Raw genomic sequence first — 10,978 nt, 5'->3', positions numbered from 1 at the left:
CGGCCCGCGGGAGACAGCGTCTGCTGTGGAGGAGCGGCCCAGGAGCAGACGTGCCCCCAGCAGCTGTCCAGGATCTCAGCCCAGTGCACAGCCGCCCGGGCCAGATCCAAAAGTCGCCGCCAGCACACAGCTGCCCGGTGGGGGTGCTGCTTTCGCAGGAGAGCACACTGGTGTGCCTGCCACTCCCTGTAGGGATCTAGGGCTCTGCGCTACTCTGACGGAGACCCAGCCCACAGCAGCTTAGGGGATTAACCCGGAGGCTGCTCCAGGAGTGTGGGTAACTGACACAGGCAGTGGAAAAGGGCAAGTTGACCAGCAAGCAGGAAAGGACTTTGTTCTCCCAGCTGACACATGCGCTACCTGCCTACAGCTACCTCTATTGCCATGAAAAGGCAGAAGAATTTGGTACAGTCCAAAATTACCCAGACAACCCCTGAGAGAGGGCCTGGGGAGATAGATATAACCAATCTCCCTGAAAAGAAATTCAAAATAAAGGTCATAACCATGCTGATGGATCTGCAGAGAAATATGCAAGAGCTAAAGGAGCAAGTACAGAGGGAGAATACAGAAATAAAACAATCTCTGGAAGAACTTAAGAGCAGACTGGATGAGGTGCAAGAGGCCATTAATGGAATAGAAATCAGAGAACAGGAACACAGAGAAGCTGACACAGAGAGAGAGATAAAAGGATCTCCAGGAATGAAAGAATATTAAGAGAACTGTGTGACCAATCCAAATGGAACAATATTCACATTATAGGGGTACCAGAAGAAGAAGAGAGAGAAAAAGGGATAGAAAGTGTCTTTGAAGAAATAATTGCTGAAAACTTCCCCAAACTGGGGAAGAAAATAGTCTCTCAGACCATGGAGGCCCACAGAACTCCCAACAAAAGGGACCCAAGGAGGACAACACCAAGACATATAATAATTAAAATGGCAAAGATCAGAGACAAGGACAGAGTATTAAAGGCAGCCAGAGAGAGAAAAAAGGTCACCTACAAAGGAAAACCCATTAGGCTATCATCAGGCTTCTCAACAGAAACCCTACAGGCCAGAAGAGAATGGCATGATATACTTAATGCAATGAAACAGAAGGGCCTTGAACCAAGGATACTGTATCCAGCACGGTTATCATTGAAATATGAAGGAGGGATTAAACAATTCCCAGACAAGCAAAAGTTGAGGGACTTTGCCTCCCACAAACCACCTCTACAGGGTATTTTAGAGGGACTGCTCTAGATGGGAGCACTCCTAAGACTAAATAGATGTCACCAGAGAAAATAAAATCACAGCAAAGAAAGCAGACCAACCAAATATTAACTAAAGGCAAAAAATAAAATCAACTACCCATAAAAGCAGTTAAAGGAAACACAAAAGAGCACAGAATAAAACACCTAACATATAAAAATTGGAGGAGGAGAAATAAGAAGGGAGGGAAAGAATCATCACACTGTGCTCACAATAGCTTAATAAGTGAGTTAAGTTAGACAGTTAGATAGTAAAGAAGCTAACCTTGAACCTTTGGTAACCACAAATCTAAAGCCTGCAATGGCAATAAGTACACATCTCTCAATAATCACCCCAAATGTAAATGGACTGAATGCACCAATCAAAAGACACAGAATAACAGAATGGATAAAAAAGCAAGACCCACCTATATGCTGCTTACAAGAGACTCACCTCAAATCCAAAGACATACACAGACTAAAAGTCAAGGGATGGAAAAAGGTATTTCATGCAAACAATAGGCAGAAAAAAGCAGCTGTAGCAGTACTGGTATCAGACAAAATAGACTTCAAAACAAAGAAAGTAACTAGAGATAAAGAGGGACATTATATAATGATAAAGGGGTCAGCACAACAAGAGGATATAACCGTTATGAATATATATGCACCCAATACAGGAGCAACAACATATGTGAAACAAATACTAACAGAATTAAAGGAGGAAATAGAATGCAATGCATTTGTTCTAGGAGACTTCAACACACCACTCACTCCAAAGGACAGATCCATCAGACAGAAAATAAATAAGGACACAGAGGCACTGAACAACACACTAGAACAAATGGACTTAACAGACATCTACAGAACCCTACACCCAAAAGTAGCAGGATACACATTCTTCTCAAGTGCACATGGAACATTCTCCAGAATAGATCACATACTAGGCCACAAAAAGAGCCTCAGTAAATTCAGAAAGATTGAAATTCTACCACCCAACTTCTCAGACCACAAAGGCATAAAACTAGAAATTAATTGTACAAAGAAAACAAAAAGGCTTACAAACACATGGAGGTGTAACAACATGCTTCTAAATAACCAATGGATCAATGACCAAATTAAAACAGGGATAAAGCAACATATGGAGACAAATGACACTGACAGCATAAAGCCCCAGCTTCTGTGGGATGCAGCAAAGGCAGTTCTAAGAGGAAAGTACATAGCAATCCAGGCCTATCTAAGGAAGGAAGAACATGCCCAAATGAATAGTTTAAAGTCACAATTATTGAAACTAGAAAAAGAAGAACAGATGAAGCCCAAAGTCAGCAGAAGGAGGGATATAATAAAGATCAGAGAATAAATAAATAAAACTGAGAACAATAAAATAATAGAAAAAATCAGTGAAACCAAGAGCTGGTGCTTTGAAAAAAATAAACAAAATAGATAAGTCCCTAGCCAGACTTATTAAGAGAAAAGAGAATCTACACACATAAACAGAATCAGAAATGAGAAAGGAAAAATCATGACAGACCCCACAGAAATACAAAAATTATTAGAGAGTACTATGAAAACCTATATGCTAACAAGCAGGAAAACCTAAAAGAAATGGACAACTTCCTAGAAAAATACAACCTTCCAAGACTGACCAAGGAAGAAACAGAAAATCTAAACAGACCAACTACCAGAAAAGAAATTGAAGTGGTAATCAAAAAACTACCTAAGAACAAAACCCCTGGACCAGATGGATTCACCGCTGAATTTTATCAGACATATAGAGAAGACATAATACCCATTCTCCTTAAAGTTTTCCAAAAAATAAAAGAGGAGGGAATAGTTCCAAACTCATTCTCTGAAGTTAACATCACTCTAATACCAAAACCAGGCAAAGACCCCATGAAAAAAGAAAATTACAGATCAATATCCCTGATGAACATAGATGCAAAAATACTCAACAAAATATTAGCAAACCGAATTCAAAAATACATCAAGAGGATCATACACCATGATCAAGTGGGATTCATCTCAGGGATGCAAGGATGGTACAACATTCAAAAATCCATCAACAACATCCTCCACATCAACAAAAAGAAGAACAGAAACCACACGATCATTTCCATAGATGCTGAAAAAGCATTCAACAAAATTCAACATCCATTCATGATAAAAACTCTCAACAAAATTGGTATACAGGGCAAGAACCTCAACATAATAAAAGCCATATATGACAAACCCACAGCCAACATCATACTTAACAGCGAGAAGCTGAAAGCTTTTCCTCTAAGATCAGGAACAAGACAGGGATGCCCACTCTCCCCACTGTTATTCAATATAGTACTGGAGGTCCTAGCCACGGCAATCAGACAAAACAAAGAAATACAAGGCATCCAGATTGGTAAAGAAGAAGTCAAACTCTCACTATTTGCAGATGACATGATATTGTACATGAAAAATCCTAAGGACTCAATTCCAAAACTAGTAGAACTAATATCTGAATTCAGCAAAGTTGCAGGATACAAAATTAATACACAGAAATCTGTTGCTTTCCTATACACCAATGATGAATTAACAGAAAGAGAAATCAGGAAAACAATTCCATTCAGAATTGCATCAAAAAGAATAAAATACCTAGGCATAAACCTAACCAAGGAAGTGAAAGACCTATACCCTGAAAACTACAAGACACTCTTAAGAGAAATCAAAGAGGACACTAACAAACAGAAATTCATCCCATGCTCTTGGCTAGGAAGAATTAATGTTGTCAAAATGGCCATCCTGCCCAAAGCAATCCACAGATTCAATGCAATGCCTATCAAAATACGAACAACATTCTTCAACAAAGTGGAACAAATAATTTTAAAATTCATATGGAACCATAAAAGACCCCAAATAGCCAAAGCAATCCTGAGGAAGAAAAATAAAGCAGGAGGCATCTCGCTTCCCAACTTCAAGCTCTACTACAAAGCCACAGTAATCAAGACAATTTGGTACTGGCACAAGAACAGAGCCACAGACAAGTGGGACAGAATAAAGAGTCCAGACATTAACCCAAACATATATGGTCAATTAATATATGATAAAGTAGCCATGGACATACAATGGGAAAATGACAGCCTCTTCAACAGCTGGTGTTGGCAAAACTGGACAGCTACATGTAAGAGAATGAAACTGGATCATTGTCTAACCCCATACACAAAATTAAATTAGAGATGGATCAAAGACCTGAATGTAAGTCATGAAACCATAAAGCTCTTGGAGGAAAACATAGGTAAAAATCTCTTGGACATAAACATGAGCGACTTCTTCATGAACATATCTCCCTGGGCAAGGGAAACAAAGCAAAAATGAAGAAGTGGAACTAAATCAAACTAAAAAGTTTCAGTACAGCAAAGGATACCATCAGTAGAATAAAAAGGCATCCTACAGTATGGGAGAATATATTCATAAATGACATATCTGATAAGGGGTTGACATCCAAAATATAAAAAGAGCTCACTCTCTCAACAAAAAGCAAATAATCCAATTAAAAAATGGGCAGAGGATCTGAACAGACACTTCTCCAAAGAAGAAATTCAGATGGCCAACAGGCATGTGAAAAGCTGCTCCACATCGCTAATCATCAGAGAAATGCAAATTAAAACCACAATGAGATATCACCTCACACCAGTAAGGATTGCCACCATCCAAAAGACAAACAACAACAAATATTGGCGACTTTGTGGAGAAACAGGAACCCTCCTATATTGCTGGTGGGAATGTAAACTAGTTCAACCACTGTGGAAAGCAGTATGGAGGTTCCTCAAAAAAGCTCAAAATAGAAATACCATTTGACCCAGGAATTCCACTTCTAGGAATTTACCCTAGGAATGCAGCAGCCCAGTTTGAAAAAGACACATGCACTCCTGTGTTTATCGCAGCACTATTTACAATAGCCAAGAAGTGGAAGCAACCTAAGTGTCCATCAGTAGATGAATGGATAAAGAAGATGTGGTACATATACACAATGGAGTATTATTCAGCCATAAGAAGAAAACAAATCCTACCATTTGCAACAACATGGATGGAGCTAGAGCGTATTATGCTCAGTGAAATAAGCCAGGCAGAGAAAGACAAATACCAAATGATTTCACTCATATGTGGAGTATAAGAACAAAGAAAAAACTGAAGGAACAAAACAACAGTAGAAACACAGAACCCAAGAATGGACTAACAGTTACCAAAGGGAAAGGGACTGGGGAGGATAGGTGGGAAGGGAGGGATAAGGGGGGGTGGGAGAAAAGGGACATTATTAATAGCATGTATAATGTGGGAGGGGCACGAGGAGGGCTGTGCAACACAGAGAAGACAAGTAGTGATTCTACAGCATCTTGCTATGCTGATGGACAGTGACTGTAATGGGGTTTGTGGAGGGGACTTGGTGATGGGGGGAGTCTAGTAAACATAATATTCCTCATGTAACTAGATTAATTATACCAAAAAAATAAACACAATAAACCAAAAATATATATATATATACCATAATCATCTTTCTGTTTGTTAGATTTTTTTCCCCCAATTTTCTTAATGTGGTAAAATATGCATAATATTGAAGTTCTTATCTTAACCATTTTTAAGTGTACAATTCAATGGCATTAAGTACATTCATATTGTTGTGCAACCATTATCACCATTCATCTCCAAAACTCTTCCAACTTGCAGAACCTGAAATCCCATACTCACTAAATAATAACTCTCCATTTCCCTTTCACCCCAGTCCCTGGAAAATACCCTTCTACTTTCTGTCTCTATGAATTTGACTACTCTAAGGAAGTGGAATCATGCAGCACTTTATTGTTTTTGTTATGACTGGCTTATTTCACTTGGTATAATGTTCTCAAGATTCATCCATGTTGGAGCATTTGTCAGAATTTCTTTCCTTTTTAAGGCTCATTAATATTCCATTGTATGTATATACTACGTTTTGCTTATCCATTCATCCATTGATGGGAACTTGGGTTGCTTCCATGCTTTAGTTATTGTGAATTATGCTTCTGTGAACATGTGTGTACAAATATCTCTTTAAGGTTTTGCTTTCAATTCTTTGGAGTATATCCCCAAAAAGAGATATTGCTGGTTCATATGGTAATTCCATTAAAAATTTTTTAATGAGCTACCATACTGCTTTCAAAAACAACTGTGTCATTTTACGTTCCTACCAACAGCGCATTAAGGGTTCCAGATTTCTCTGCATTCTCACCAACACTTGTTTTCTGTGTTTTTGAGAGTAGCCATCCTGTGGGTTCTGAGGTGGTATCTCATTGTAGTTTTGATTTGTATTCCCCTAATGATAAGCAATTTAAGCATCTTCTCATGTGTTTATTGCCCATTTATGGAGAAATGTCTGTTCAAGTCCTATATTACTGTTGAATCAGGTTGTTTTGTTGTTGTAGTTGAGTTTTAGGAGCTCTCTGTGTATTCTGGATATTATTGACTTTTCAGACATGATTCACAAATATTTCTCCTATTCTGTGGGTCACCTTTTTGCTCTGTTGGTAGTGTCTTTTGATGCACAATTAAAAATTTTTTTTCAAACTATGATTTGTCTATTTTTTCTTATTTTTGCCTGTGCCTTTGATGTCATATCCAAGAAATCATTACCAAATCCAATGTTGCAAGCTTTTGTTCTACGTTTTCTTCTAAAAGTTATATAGTTCATGTCTTACATTTTAACCATGGATCCATTTTTAGTAATTTTTTGTATATGGTGTTAGATAAGGGTCCAACTTCATTCTTTTGCATGTGACTAACCACTTTTCCCCTCACCATTTATTGAGGACTGCTTTTTTTTCCATTGAATGAACTTGGCACCCTTGTTGCAAATCATTTGACCACATATATCAGGGTTTATTTATGGATGCTGTTCTAATAGGTCTCTGTCTGTCTTTATGCCAGTACCATACTGTTTTGATTACTGTAGGTTTATAGTAAGTTTTAAAATCAGGGAATGTGACACTGCAGCTTTGTTCTTCTTTTTGAGGATTGTTTTGGCTATTCAGGGTCCTTTGAAATTCCATATGGGTTTTTCTATTTCTGCAAAAAACATCATTGGGATTTTGATAGGTATTGCATTAAATCTGTAGATTGATTTGGGTAGTATTGACATTTTAACAATATTAAGTCCTCCAAACCATGAACATGGGGCCTCTCCATCTATTTATGTCTTCTTTAATTTCAGAAATATTTTATTGTTTTTACTGTACAAATCTTTCACTTCCTTAGTTGATTCCTAAGTATTTTAGTCTTTTTGATACTACTGTAAATGGAACTGCTTTACAATAAATTGTTTTCTTAATTTCATTTCCAGATTATTAGTGTACAGAAATACAACTGATTTTTGTGTGTTGACTTTCCTGCTACTCTGCTGAATTTGTTTATTAGTTCTAACAGATTGTGTGTGTGTGTGTAGTAATCTTGAGGGTTTCCACATACAAGATTATATAATCTGTGAACAGAGATAATTTTAGTTATTCCTTCTCAATTTGTATGCCTTTTATTATTTTTCTTGTCTAATTGCTGTGGTTAGGAATTAGAGTATTATATTGAATATAAGTGGCAAAAGCAGGCATCTTTGTCTTTTTCCTAATCATAAAGGAAAAGTACTAAGTCTTCCACCATTTAGTGTATAATGTTTGCTGTGAGTTTTTCATAAAATGGCTTTTATTATATTGAGGTAGTTTCCTTCTCTTTGTAGTATATTGATTATTTTTATTGCAAAGGTGTCAAATTTTTCAAATGCCTTTCTGCAGCAGTTGAGATGATTATGTGTTTTTTCTTCTTTTTGTTAATGTAGTGCACTTCAGTGATCAATTTTCATATGTTTTACCATCTTTGTATCCCAGCAATGAATCTCACTTGGTCATGGTGTATAATCCTTTGAAAATGCTGCTGAGTTTGGTTTGCTAGTAAGAATTGTTAAGAATTTTTGCATCAGTTTCATAAGGAATATTGGTCTTTAGTCTTCTTTTCTTGTAGTGTCTTTGTCAAGCTTTGGTATAAGGGTAACACTGGCCTTATAGAACAAGTTAGGAAGTGTTCCTTCCTCTTCAATTTTTTGGGAAAGTTTGAGAAGTACTGATGTTTGTTCTTCTTTAAATGTTTGGCAGAATTTACAGGTGAAGCCATCAGGAGAAGCCATCAGGACTAAGGCTTCTTTTTGTCAGGATATTTTTGATTACTGATTCAATATCCTTACTAGTTATTGGTTTATTCAGATTTTGCTATTTATTCATGGGTTAATCTTTGTAGTTTTTGTGTCTCAGACTTTGTCCATTTAGCTTAGGTTATCCTATTTATTGGCTACAGCTGCTTATAGTGTTCTCTTTTATTTCTGTAGAAAAAGTAGTACTATCCCCACTTTTATTGCTGATTTAAGTAATTTGAGTCTTCTCTTTATTTTTCTTAGCTCATAACTGAAGGTTTGTCAATTTTTCTGATTCTTAAAAAAAAAAATCCAGATTTAAGTTAAGTGGATGGTACAGAAATTTCCCATAATTAAGTTAAGTTAAGTGGATGGCACAGTTAAGTGGATGGTACAGAAATTTCCCATATACACCCTAGGGATACTGCTTAGCATCACACAAGACACAGGACAGCCTCTAACAATGAATTATCCAGTTGAAATGCCGATAACAGTAAGGTTAAGAACCTTAACTGTTGTACAACGATCCGAAAATACACTAAAAATGGTTAAGATGGCACCTTTCATGTTATCTGTATTTCACCACAATTTAAAAAAACATGGATCCTTATTTTCTAGGGACGCTTCCTATTACAAGTTAGCTTTATGCTATTTGGATAGGAATAAGAAAACTCAAGTCTGTACTCAGAGTTTCATTTCATTGTCACGCTGGAGTATGTGGCGAGATACGTAATGGAGTCCATATGGCGGATACCATATGGGAGCCAGTCAAGCTACTGTGTTAGGGATTTGCAATCAACAGACATAAAGGGACCAATTTAAGCAATAGACATTTATTGGAAGGCAATGCAGACAGTGGCAAAATTTGATGAGAAGCCCTGTACCTAAGTTGTTCATAAGCTAGGACACAGGGCAGCTTCAGAAATCTATCTGGGTGTAGGAATTAAAGGCAGTGTTTCCAGAACTCAGTGCTAGAATGAAGCAGCATCTGGTGTTTTCAGGGGAGTGTCTGATAGACAAAATTTGGGCCCTCTCAGCCCTGGCAGTGTGTGGCATATGAAATGGTGTCCCACTAAGACTGTACACACAGGCAAGAGTCAGTCCCTGTCCACCAAAACAGGGTGAAGCATAAAAGCAATTGATGTCCATTTCAGCTGCAAGGTAGACACTGCCTTCTGTTGCCCCAATCAACATGCAAACAGGAAAACATACAAAAATATGCTTTAATCCATTCTATATTTGCTTACTGTGAACCTTTTAAAAATCATTTAACCTCTCTTGGTCTATTTTGTTGACTACAAAATGAGGAGCTTGAATTTAATTACTTCTAACTTCCTTTCATTCTGGTATTATAGAACTTATGTTTAAAAAGGGTCTGTGAATTCCTGTTCATATATACTTCATATTTTGTCTAGATTGTAGATTCCACCCTCGTCCTATCTATCTGTGGGATGGGCTTCCTAATGGAAGGCGATATGTCTGAGTTTTGGGTGAAAAATACCTTTACATGAAATATTTAAAAACAAGTGCATCTTTTAAGACTGTGTATGTATGGCATAATTTATATCAGTAAGAAAGTTGCGGTGTGTTCTTTTCCTACATAAATATACAACAATAGTATTATGCACAGTAGGAATAGTAGTATAACTCCTTCTGGGTTCCTGGACCCGATTCAGATGTGTGTAAGTATGTGGGAGGGATATCTTCCCACACATAACACCAAGCAATTCTCGAACATCAGCAGGGGTCTGAGAACTCAGCTATCTTTCCAGAGACAGCACCAGATTCCTAGGTTAAGGGTTCCGTCCTACAAGACTGCTCTCCACCCCCCACTCCAGATGCAGGTTGCAAGCCTTTGGCAGTTAACCTGTGCTTGTGACCTACCAGCAACAGATTGGAAGTTCCAACCACTTCCTCCTTAGGTTCAATTAATTTGCTAGAGTGGCTCAGGAACTCAGGAAAACACTCACATTTACCAGTTTAATAAAGGACAGCATGAAGGATGCAAGTTAACAGCTAGATGAAGAGATACATAGGGCAAAGTCCCAAACAAAGGAGTTTCTCTCCTTGTTGAGCTTGGGGTCTGGCTTGGTGGCATGCGGAGGTGTGTTCTGGTTCTTCAAGCATAGAATCTCTCTCTGACAGGGAAGCAGGATCCAAGAGAACACAGAGCGATAGGCACTTCTCAGGGGTTTTTAAGAGAGCTTCATTGCATAGTCATGATTGACTACATTATTGGCCATTGGCTGATTTAGCCTCCAGGTCCTGCCGTTGGGTGGGGGTCCAAAAGTCTCTAATAAACATGACAAGACACCCATTTCACCTTTAAGACTCTGCAGTGTTTTCGGGAACTGTAGATGAAGACCAAATATACCTGAGAAATATATGTTTGGTCATTCAAATACATATATCCTATGACTCATTATATTGCAAAAGTAAATTCCAATTATTCATCCATTTATAGAAAAAACCATGCATGCGTGGGGAGCATGGAAGAGGAAGAAAGCCTGAAATGTTAAAGCCTTTGCCAGCTCTGTGTCTTGCTGATGGGTTAAGCCCTGCATATAGAGTGCTTCTTCCAC

This window comes from Manis pentadactyla, chromosome 13, assembly GCF_030020395.1.
Source record: "Manis pentadactyla isolate mManPen7 chromosome 13, mManPen7.hap1, whole genome shotgun sequence".
Lineage (NCBI taxonomy): Eukaryota > Metazoa > Chordata > Mammalia > Pholidota > Manidae > Manis > Manis pentadactyla.
The sequence above is the reverse complement of the archived record's forward strand: the minus strand, read 5'-3'. Positions refer to the sequence as shown.